Raw genomic sequence first — 10,687 nt, 5'->3', positions numbered from 1 at the left:
ATGCCCCGGAAATGATCAGATGCCAGTCTAGCCAATTCACGCTGTTCTGATATAATGTGTCCCCGTTCATCTTTAAGTTCCCAGATTGTGTTGATAGCTTTGCGCCCATTTGCAAATTTATGATAGAATTTAGTGTTGTCATCACCTTCTGTGAGCCATATAGCCCTGCTTCTCAATCTCATACTTTCTTCTCTATCCTTCAGAATTTTTGTGCGCTGGGCTATCAGAAGATTAAACTGCTCCTTGTCCTCTGGCGTGTTAAAGTTCCCTGAAGTAGAGGTTTCATATTCAGATATGATTCTCTCTGCCTCCGATAGAGTGTGGTTGTCTTGTAACCGCTTCTGATGAGCCCATTTCTTAGTAGCCAGCTTGAGCTCGGATAACTTCCGGACAAAACCCGTAGGTAAGTCTTCCTCCTCCCTAATAGGATTATTATGCCAGTAATCTTGTACCAGTTGTATATATGCTGGGTCTCGAAGCCATGCTGCATTGAATTTGTAGGGACTTTTTATCTTGTGAGTGAGACCATCTAGCTCGAGATAGATGGGCCTGTGATCTGATAGACCCCCCGATCCAACCCATTGTCTGGTCCTGGGTAGATCACTATATAATTGTTCTTTAATAAGGAAGCGATCCAGTCTCCTAGCCAGACTCTGTTCTCCACTTCTATTGTTTGTCCAGGTATACTGAAGTCTGGCTGTCGGAATGTCGACCCAGTGGTGGTCTTCCAAGAGAGAGGATAGAGATTCTGAGAGGGAGTCCACTTGTGCCATATGCCCCCATGATTCACTGTGTCCCAGAGAGAAGTTAAGATCACCTCCCAGTACAATGTTGTTATCTTGTAGCAGCTGCCTCTCAAATAAGGATCTCCAGAATGTGAGTCTATCAGTGCAGGGGCCATAGACGTTAATCAGACGGAGCTCCCGATCCAGAGTATGAATATGAATGTCAATACCAATGTAACCCTTGCCACCCCAGTAATTTCTGATATCTATGGATTTGTTACAGACACCGACGGCCAGGCCCCCCGAACGGCCAGCAGCATCAAGAGCATAAAATGTCCAATGCGGAAGCCATGTAGATAGGGTACGGACAAGTATATCCATAGGGCAGAGGGTTTCTTGTAAGAAAATGATGTCCAGATGGTCCGAGGTAATAAGCCTCCTGAGCGCTAGTTTTTTAGCGGAACTAGCAAACCCCCTACAATTGTAGGAGAGGATTTTCATAAAGAAGGCGGGGGAGGGCCATCCTTTGCTCTAAGGGCCCCAATAATAGTATGCTGTCGCCCGAGGGCGACTTCCTCATCAGTCGTCTTCCTGGCTACATCCGCCATCTTATCCAAGAAATGGAGGAGAATGTGATGGAAGTGCAGTCCGACCCTGAGATATAGGAATGGGCAGACATCATCCATGATCCTGGTAACACCAGAGGACGTATGACGCTCTATAGGCAAGCTCTTCATGTGTACTGGGTGTTAAAACGGCTTCTTGCGAAGGCTCTTGAGCAGGTGGCAGGAGAAGTGGCAGAAATTGCCCAAGGAATGCCAAACCTCAAAAAGGAAATGAAGAATTTGCAGGTGATCATGATAATGCAGGACAACAAGCTGGATGAGATCCAACAGAGGCTGACTCAGATGACCCAAGCACCCAAGGATTCCATGGCAGCTCCTGCTAACGCTGATTTGATCACTGATGACCGGAAGGAATAATCCTTCACTGTTTATTCTGTTTTTTTGCAGATAGCTCTTTTTTCAGACGTTTATATGTTAGTTTTTAGTTTGTTAAGTGTTTTTAACTGCATAGTGCATATAGCTTGGATGGAAAGACTGGTTAAATTTTGTTACTGGATGGCTTATAGCAAACTCAGGTGGCCAACAGACTTGGTTTCCCTTTTGGGCAAGTTGAGGCCACCAAAACATTGTATTTGGTTTAATTGGCTATTATAAATAGAAAAGGAAGGTACTGCCCATGCTTACAAAAAAAATTCATTATTGCATGCAATATTATTGAATAATCATGTTATATCAATAACCTGCACATGAACCAATAAATAAAACCTCACATAAAAATAACACAAAAGGAAAGAAAGAAATAGATATTATTAAATAAAATCCTTACAGTCACAATAAACAACACCACTGTAGCAAGTATATGATGGCCTTAAAACGAATAAGTCTTCGTCTCCGATGCACCACCATCCTTCAATATGCCCAAAAATCTCTAGAACAATCTTCTACCTTTTCTTTTGTAGTGTGGAAGTTAGTTTTATTTTTAGTTTCCGTAACTACCAGTAAAAACACATTAATAATCATTATTATAACTAAATAAAATGTATATTTATTTCTCCCATTAATCTCCCATTCAAATCTTCAATCAATTAATTATTAAATTGTCCATGGTAAAATTTCTACATAAATAAAGAAATGTAAAAATTACTAGATATATATGTTAAAATAACACATACTCAGCCATAAAATTCTAAGTTTGAAATGAAATCTGAAATAAATATATAATAAATTCTAGATTTCTAGTTCAATATAAAATTTGAATAATTTCCCTTCCAATGTTCTTTCAAGTTAAACCCATGCATGCGCATTTTCCATTCACCAACCATTAAAAATAAAACTATGAATTCAAAATAAAACAAATCTGAAATATATATGTATTTCAATTTTAAATTTAAAATAAAATTTTAATTATAACTCATAAATTTTCATTGAGATGATTTCAAATAATTTATACAATATAACTTTATAGAAAATCTCAATAACATGTAAGGTATAAATTTTATTTTCAAATAAAATTATATATATATATATATATATATATATAATTCTTAATAACTATTTTAATTTCATATATATATATATATGTATATATTTTAACATAATCTATGCATTATATATTTGTATATGTATTGAACTTTATTAGATTTTTTTTTAGACATTATTTATAGCCTTATCGGGCCCAATAGCTCACACGTGGATTGTATGTGAGAAATCGAAGCCTATCATCTTTTCATCCACCAAGCGAGGCCCCATTTAGTGGGGCAACGGCTAACCAACCTGCCATAGGGCATTAAATGCCCAAGAATATGCAAGCTCTATAACAAAATAACACGCAGCCCTTGGTGGCTACATAAATTAAAAGTAAAGGCCGTGTGTTATTTTGTTATAGAGCATGCATATATCTGTGCATTTAATGTCCTATGGCAGGCTGGTTAGCCCTTGCCATTTAGTGGAGGCACTTTAAATGCATGTTTTGGCATACTGTACATTGAAAATATACGTCACCTAGAGGCACTTTAAATGCATGTTTTGGCATACGGTGCATTGAAAATATACGTCACCTTGGCAAGGAGTAATATTTGTTTACTTATATTTCTTTCTTTGTCACGTCATTAAATTATTTGTTTACTTGTATTTCAGTTATTTATATATGCTTTTTATTTATTATTTGTAATTTTTTTATTTGTTTTGTATTGGTTTAATTTATAGTTTATTTAATTTATGTTTATTTTTTATTTATTAATTTATGTTAATTAATTACATTTTATTATTGAATAAGGGTATTTTAGAAGTGGTTGATCGAGGATTGAATGAGAGTTCAAGATTCAGGATCTCTGGGCGGAACAATGTTCTAGGGTTTCTATAGAGTTTGCAACGATAGATTTACATAGACCTTTGCAATCCTACCTGCAAGGCCAGCAATACGACCATCCATATACGACAGGAAAGTCACGAGGATCATGAATCCCCCCAGGGGGGGGACGCAGAGCCTCCCCCCAATGAAAATGAAAATCGACAAACGAATGAGGAAGATGCCAAACCAGAGGAACAAAATGAGGACATCACAGATATGAAATCACAACAAGCCAAAACAGATGATAAAGAACAACCCAAAGTCACTTCAACCACCTGCAAGCCAGTAGCGGCTGAACGTCCGAAGATAGAACTCCCAAGTCACCAAATCAATGCTTAGATACAGTATATGAGGGACCATGCCCTAATAGGTAAGTTTATAGGACTATGGCCAACAGAGAAAGCGCTGCAAGGTTGTATAGCAGCTAAATGGAAACCGAAGGGACACATCACCCTTCAACTGGGACCTAAAGGGTTCTTCACGACCATCTTTAACTGCTTAGAGGATCGGAACAGGGTCATAGATGGAGGGCCGTATTTTTTCAATGCAACTGGCCTATATCTCAGGGACTGGGTTGAGCGTTTCAACCCTGATAAAGAAGACCTCAGCTAGGCTCCAGTTTGGATACGTCTCTACCCTCTCCCCTTGGAAGACTGGGACGAAGCTTCTCTACAAGACATTGGGAATGGTCTTGGAGAATTTATCAAAGTTGCAAAGGAAACAAAACTCCGAAGATACACCTCTTACGCCAGAATTTGTGTCTATATGCACCTTAGCAAGGCACTTCCGAATGCGGTAAGTCTATACCATGACGATGTTGAATGGGTTCAGTTAATAGACTATGAACATGTTCCATTTAGATGTAGAAGATGCCATGCCCTGGGCCACTTATTTAGGGACTGTCCTTTAAATATGAAACCCTCAAATACATATGCATCCGATAAGCCTGATTCAGATGGCTTCTCTAAAGTAGCCAATCGTAGGAAAAGCCACAAGAAACCGGCCTCAAATCCTAAGATGCCTCAAGCCAGCTCTTCCAAGCCCTCTACGAGCAATAGCTTTGAAGCGTTGGCCCGACAAGATCATCTTAACTCTGAAAACCCCGCTTCTGTAGAGAGGGAGCTAGAGAAGGAAAAATAATCTGCCCATGTAGACTCCAAGAAAATCCAAGAAGATCCCCTGACTAAAGATCCTCTCTCCTCTGCCCAGCACAAAGTCTCAGCTTGGAATACCCAAGGAATGGAGGTAGACAACTTGCAACCTGATTCCAGAATAGCAACAGAAACAACGGAAGGATTAAATGAATCTCAGCACATGGAAGAGGAACCAAAAAGCATAGATATTGGGGACCTAGACATTCTAGGCCTTGAACAGGCATGCAAAAAAAAAACTATGACAAAATCCCTGAAAGACAACTAGAGAATCTGGAAGTGATCCTCTCAAGAGCACAAAGGCAAAAATCTCTAGGCATTCAGACTGGCGGCCTCTGGGATGGGAGACATATAACCAAAGATAACAAAAAACGTGGAAGGAAAACAAATCTCCAATGAACAATCTGCATCGGGGAAATGCTAGTGGAGTCAGGCAGATACTCCAAGCTTACAAAGTACTACAACTCCCTCCCCAACGTTACTCAATGAAGTTAATATCATGGAATATCATAGGGCTCAATGGCCCCGAGAAAGGAAGACTGATTAAAAATATGATACTGCAAGAGAGGCCACAAATCCTATTCTTGCAAGAAACCAAATGCAATTCAACCTCTCTGGAAAGAATTGCAGCAAAAGCTTGGCTAGGATGTCTCACAGTTGTAGTGGATGCCTCTGGAGCCTCAGGAGGCCTAGCAATCATTTGGGATGCTCGCACCATTATGCTCGATAACATCCACGCAAATAAGCATTTTATTCAAGCCATTTTTCACATCACAGGAACCGATATACATGGTCACCTAACCAATGTGTATTTTCCCCAGGAGGCTATGCACAAGATAGAAATTTTGAATACCCTTTCGGCAGTCAATATTGAACGATCGCACCCACTATGGATCACTAGAGGTGACTTCAATATGATTACTAACTTGGAATAAAAAAGGGGAGGTAGGAACAAACTGGAAAAGGAAAATAATAATATAAAAGAATTCATTCAAAACAACTGGCTCATTGAAATGCCATTCAATAATGGTATTTATACCTGGAATAATAAAAGAGCAGGTCTGCCTCAGATTGCCTCTCGTCTGGACAAATTCTTACTATCAGACAATGCAATCCATCTAGGAGGAGACTTCTTAGCTTCAATTTTGCCTCTCTCAGGGTCAGATCACTGGCCAATCTCTCTTCAATGGTCTTGTCCTGACAATACAACCCGAAAGCCATTTCGCTTTGAGGCTTTTTGGATGTCACATTCGGATTTCAATAACCTAGTAAGCTCAGAATGGAATAATTTTTCTCCTCCAAATGGCACAAAAATGTTTCAATTTCAGCAGAAGCTTAAACACCTCAAGAGTAAGATTAAACAATGGAATCATTCTTCTTTTGGCAATCTTTTCCAGGCTCAAATTTCCCTCGATCAAGATATTAAACGACTGCAACAATGGATTATTACAGAAGGCAGATCAGATGACCTATTAGAACAGGAAAAGCATCTTGAGTCTCAAATTGCAGAGAGGGAAAAACCAGAAGAAACACTCTGGAGACAAAAATCAAGAATAAGATGGCTTAAGGAAGGAGAGAAAAACACAAAAAAATTTCACAGGACTACCATCCAACGAAGAATGAATAACAACATCACTCATATTCAAAATGAGTAGGGGGTAAAGGTGGAAACACATGAAGAAATTGAAAGCGAACTTCTAAACTACTTCAAGTAGGCTCATCGTGAGCCACAAATAGACAGGACGCAAGCCATAGAAAAAATCACCAGGAACATTCCAAAAGTTATTACAGAGGAGCACAACCAACTCCTCCTCAGGCCTGTCGACATACAGGAGGTGGAAACTGCAGTTCGTCAATTGAAAGATGGGAAGGCACCTGGCCCTGACGGTTTCACCTCAAATTTTTTCCACAATTTCTGGGAGCTGATTAAAATGGAAGTCTGGCAGGTAGTTGAGGAATCGAGAACTTTGAGATGGATGCTTCCAGCCATGAATGCTACATTCATCACACTTATTCCCAAGGAAGCTCAACCCAATACCCCTGACAAATATAGGCCTATTTCTTTGTGCAACGTCATCTACAAGATTGTCTCCAAAATCATTGCTTCCAGACTAAAATTGCTGCTCCCTCTTCTCATATCGCCTGAGCAATCTGGATATGTTGAAGGAAGGCAGATTATGGATGGCATCATCCTTACTCATGAAATCATCCACTCCCTGAAGCACTCCAAAAAGTCAGGTATGCTCCTTAAAATAGATCTTTCAAAAGCATTTGATAGCTTAAGCTGGCAATATATTCAAAAAACTCTAATTGCTTTTGGTTTCGCTCTCCCCTAGGTAAGGTGGGTCATGAGTCTCATTTCCTCCTCCTTTTCTGTTCTGATCAATGGTATTCCCTCTTCCCCCTTTCATCCTTCTTGAGGAATTAGACAGGGAGACCCTCTTTCCCCCTTCCTCTTCGTTATTATGGCAGAAGGTCTGGGCCGTAGCATGAAACAAGCTCAGCAATCACAACAGCTAAGAGGATTGTCCTTCCATAACACCACCGCTTTCACCCACCAGCAGTTTGTAGATGACAACATGCTTTTTGGTCATCCTTCATTCCAGGAAGCTCATCAGTTCAAAACTTTACTGATGGCTTTTTCGAAAGCTTCAGGTGCTAGTATCAATAAAGCCAAATCCCAAATCTTCTTTTTTCATACCCCTGCTAGTACCTAGGCTTCCATAGCCCGCATTTTTGGATTTTCTATTACTGTCCTCCCTTCCAAATATCTAGGAGCTCTCATGAATGACACAGCCTTGAAGCATTCTTCTTGGAAGATTCTTTTAGAAAATCTGGAGGCTCGCCTAACCTCTTGGACTCATAGGGCCCTCAATATGGCCAGTCGTCTAGTCTTAATAAAAGCAGTCCTTCAATCAATGCCGCTGTACCTTTTCTTGATCCTGGCTGCTCCTAAATGGGTTCTCAAAGAAATAAAACATATCCAATGATCTTTCTTGTGGGGAAATTCAAGTCAAACTCGCAAATGGGCTCTGATCAAATGGGACACAGTGTGCCTTCCAAAATGTGCTGGTGGAACTGGACTAAGGGATCCTTCTCATAGCAATGAGGTCATGGGGGCTCGCATCTGGTGGAAATGGCTTACTGTGCCATTCACCCCCTGGGCAACCCTATGGACAGCAAAATATGCCAGTAATCGCCCAACAGAGGAACTAATACGAATGTCGGAAGCTAGGCCGGGCTCTCTAATCTGGAATGCGGCCAAGCAACACAAAAGCCTAATTCAGCAGCACAGTTTCTGGGAAGTTAAGGACGGCAATACAACTCGGTTCTGGGAAGACTCCTAGCAGCAGCAGCCCAAATTAAAGGACATAATCTCACCTCTTCAACTTCCAGAGCAGGACGTGCAGACATATGACAAAGTCAAGCATTTCTGGAATCCTTCTACAACATAGGGAACCAGGCAATGGCTTAGTGTAGAACACATCTTCAGACATGGAATGCTACAAGATCAACAGATTCTTGATACATAACTAATGAAGAGGAAAATACAACATTTAGACGAAAGGGATATACTTAGATGGGGCTATGAAGAAAAAGGTACCTTCATTACTGGGGAGGCTTATAATATCGTTATCAAAGAACAAATGGTCAAAGATCCTCTCTGGAACAAAGTCTGGGACCCAACAATTTGGCCGAAAGTCTCAACCTTTCTATGGCTTTTATGTCAAAACAAAATCCTCACATGGGACAATCTCAGGAAAAGAAACTATCACGGGCCCTCCTTATGCCCCAACTACAGGTAAGAAGAGGAAACAACTAAGCATCTTATGCACTCATGTCAACTGGCTCGCAAGCTTTGGGAAAAAGTTAGTTCTCGATGCCAAAAGAAACGACGGATCCAAGGAGACATCATAGCCACTGTTCGCAATTGGGATCGGAACCCATTTCAAAGCAAGATTTTAAATTTTTTATGGAAGCTTATTCCGGGCTTTCTCATGTGGACAATATGGAAGGAGAGAAACAGGAGAATCTTCAAGGATCACTCCTCGCCCCTGGAAAATCTATGGAACATGATCTGTCAAAATATCAAGGAAACCTTACTTCTCCAAACCTGGCATGAGGAGGACTTTCCTTCTCTCCCCCAGGAACAAAATATCTGGGCAAACTGGAACCTTCAGTGGAATCAAGAATTAATAATCAAAAGAACAACTACACCAAAGGAAAGAACTCCTGAAAAGTGGCTTCCTCCTCCCAAACATATGGTCCAACTAAACTTTGATGGAGCCTCGAAAGGAAATCCAGGCAAAGCAGGATTTGGAGGGATATTCAGAGATCATAAGGGTGCTCCCCTTCTTACTTTCTTAGGTTCAAATGGATGGGACACCAACAACTCAGCCTAATTAGAAGGACTATGGCAGGGTCTTATTCTAGCTCAAAAAAAGGGATACTTTCTGCTCATTATAGAAGGCGACTCTCGGATCCTCATAAATATGGTCAACAGAATTATGCAAGGCACACCTTCAAGCAAAGTGAGCAATAGCTGGAGAATGGCGAAGCAGCTTGAACTCATTGAAATCTGGCTCTCTTCTCATAGAGCGATCACTCTCAAGCACATACATTCGGAAGGAAATAAAGCATCTGATCTACTGGCTAATATCGGAGTAGAAAGTGGAATGGATTTACATACAGGTTCACTGTCTATGCTAAAAACTGAAATCCAATCAATGGAATACCAAAATATGGTGAAGAATGAAATGAAACAGGGAGAAGAAGAGCAACCAGGTGCGGGTGAAATTCAAGGTTATTAATGGTGATTCAGAGGAACGACGATGCTCGGCCTTACCAACTACAGGCCAGCGCTAATCTCCATGCACAGTTTTGGCACCTGCAGACTCACCTAAGGCGATAACAAGTCTGCCTGCAGGACATCTTAAATGAACGCCCCGGTCGAGATAAGGATGTGGTTAGTTTAAACATGGCGCATCTGCCCATCAACCCCATTGTCTGTCCTCCCTCCTTTAGCATATGCCCGCTCCAAGCAGGAAACCCCTGCAGCAGAACTGTTACAGGCAATCGATGTTCGCTTCTTTGCTATCTTGACTTTGGAAATGGGTTTCATTATTCCCATTCCCAGCTCTGCCCTCTGAACTCAATTCAGGAACCCTCTGCGTATTCTCTGCTTCCCATCCATGCACTCAATTCCCCTGCGCTTCTCCTCCGTTGCATTACCATGGTTCGTCACCGCATGAGGAGCCGCCACGGAGGTAGCCGAGGGAGCCGTGCTCGCTCTCAAGCAGCGTAAAGCGTGGAGCAACCTCCACCACTTGCCTCTCCTCCTTCATCTCAGGCTAATTCTCCCCCTCCTAGCCTGCCCCGCAGAATATATCTGCACAATGCCTTCTAGTCGACTCACTTTAGATTCCAGAGCAACCTGAACCGGCCCATTATCACTGCTAATATAACCATTATGTTCTCTGAAGAAGAAGAACAGGATAGAGCTCTGGAGCGTAACCAGGCAGAGCAACCTCAGGGCAGCCAAAAAATTGTTGGTAGTCATGGCTCTGAGCAGTGCTCGGCGGATGAAGGCAGAGCAGAAAGGCGTGGCAGACAGCATGAGGAAGGTGATACTGCAGGTGACACTTGACAACCAGGTGGCAGTTCTCATGGGGCCACAATTTCAATGGCCATTGCTGGCAGCTCGAGCGGCACCCTCCAGGTGGCGGGGCGGAGGGTAGCGTGGCGAAAAAAGGCGAGATATGGTATGGGAATGCTTTCCCCGTCATCGAGGAGCCACTGGACAAGGACTTCCCTATGTGATGCCACATGGACTCCCACGTGCCATCTAAGAATTTTGTTGCTGACTGGTCAAGTTCTGTTGTTAGTCGTTTTTGT

Source organism: Pinus tabuliformis, chromosome 9 (assembly GCF_031772625.1).
Source record: "Pinus tabuliformis cultivar Carrire ecotype Pingquan chromosome 9, CPIR1, whole genome shotgun sequence".
Taxonomy (NCBI): Eukaryota; Viridiplantae; Streptophyta; class Pinopsida; order Pinales; family Pinaceae; genus Pinus; species Pinus tabuliformis.
The sequence above is the reverse complement of the archived record's forward strand: the minus strand, read 5'-3'. Positions refer to the sequence as shown.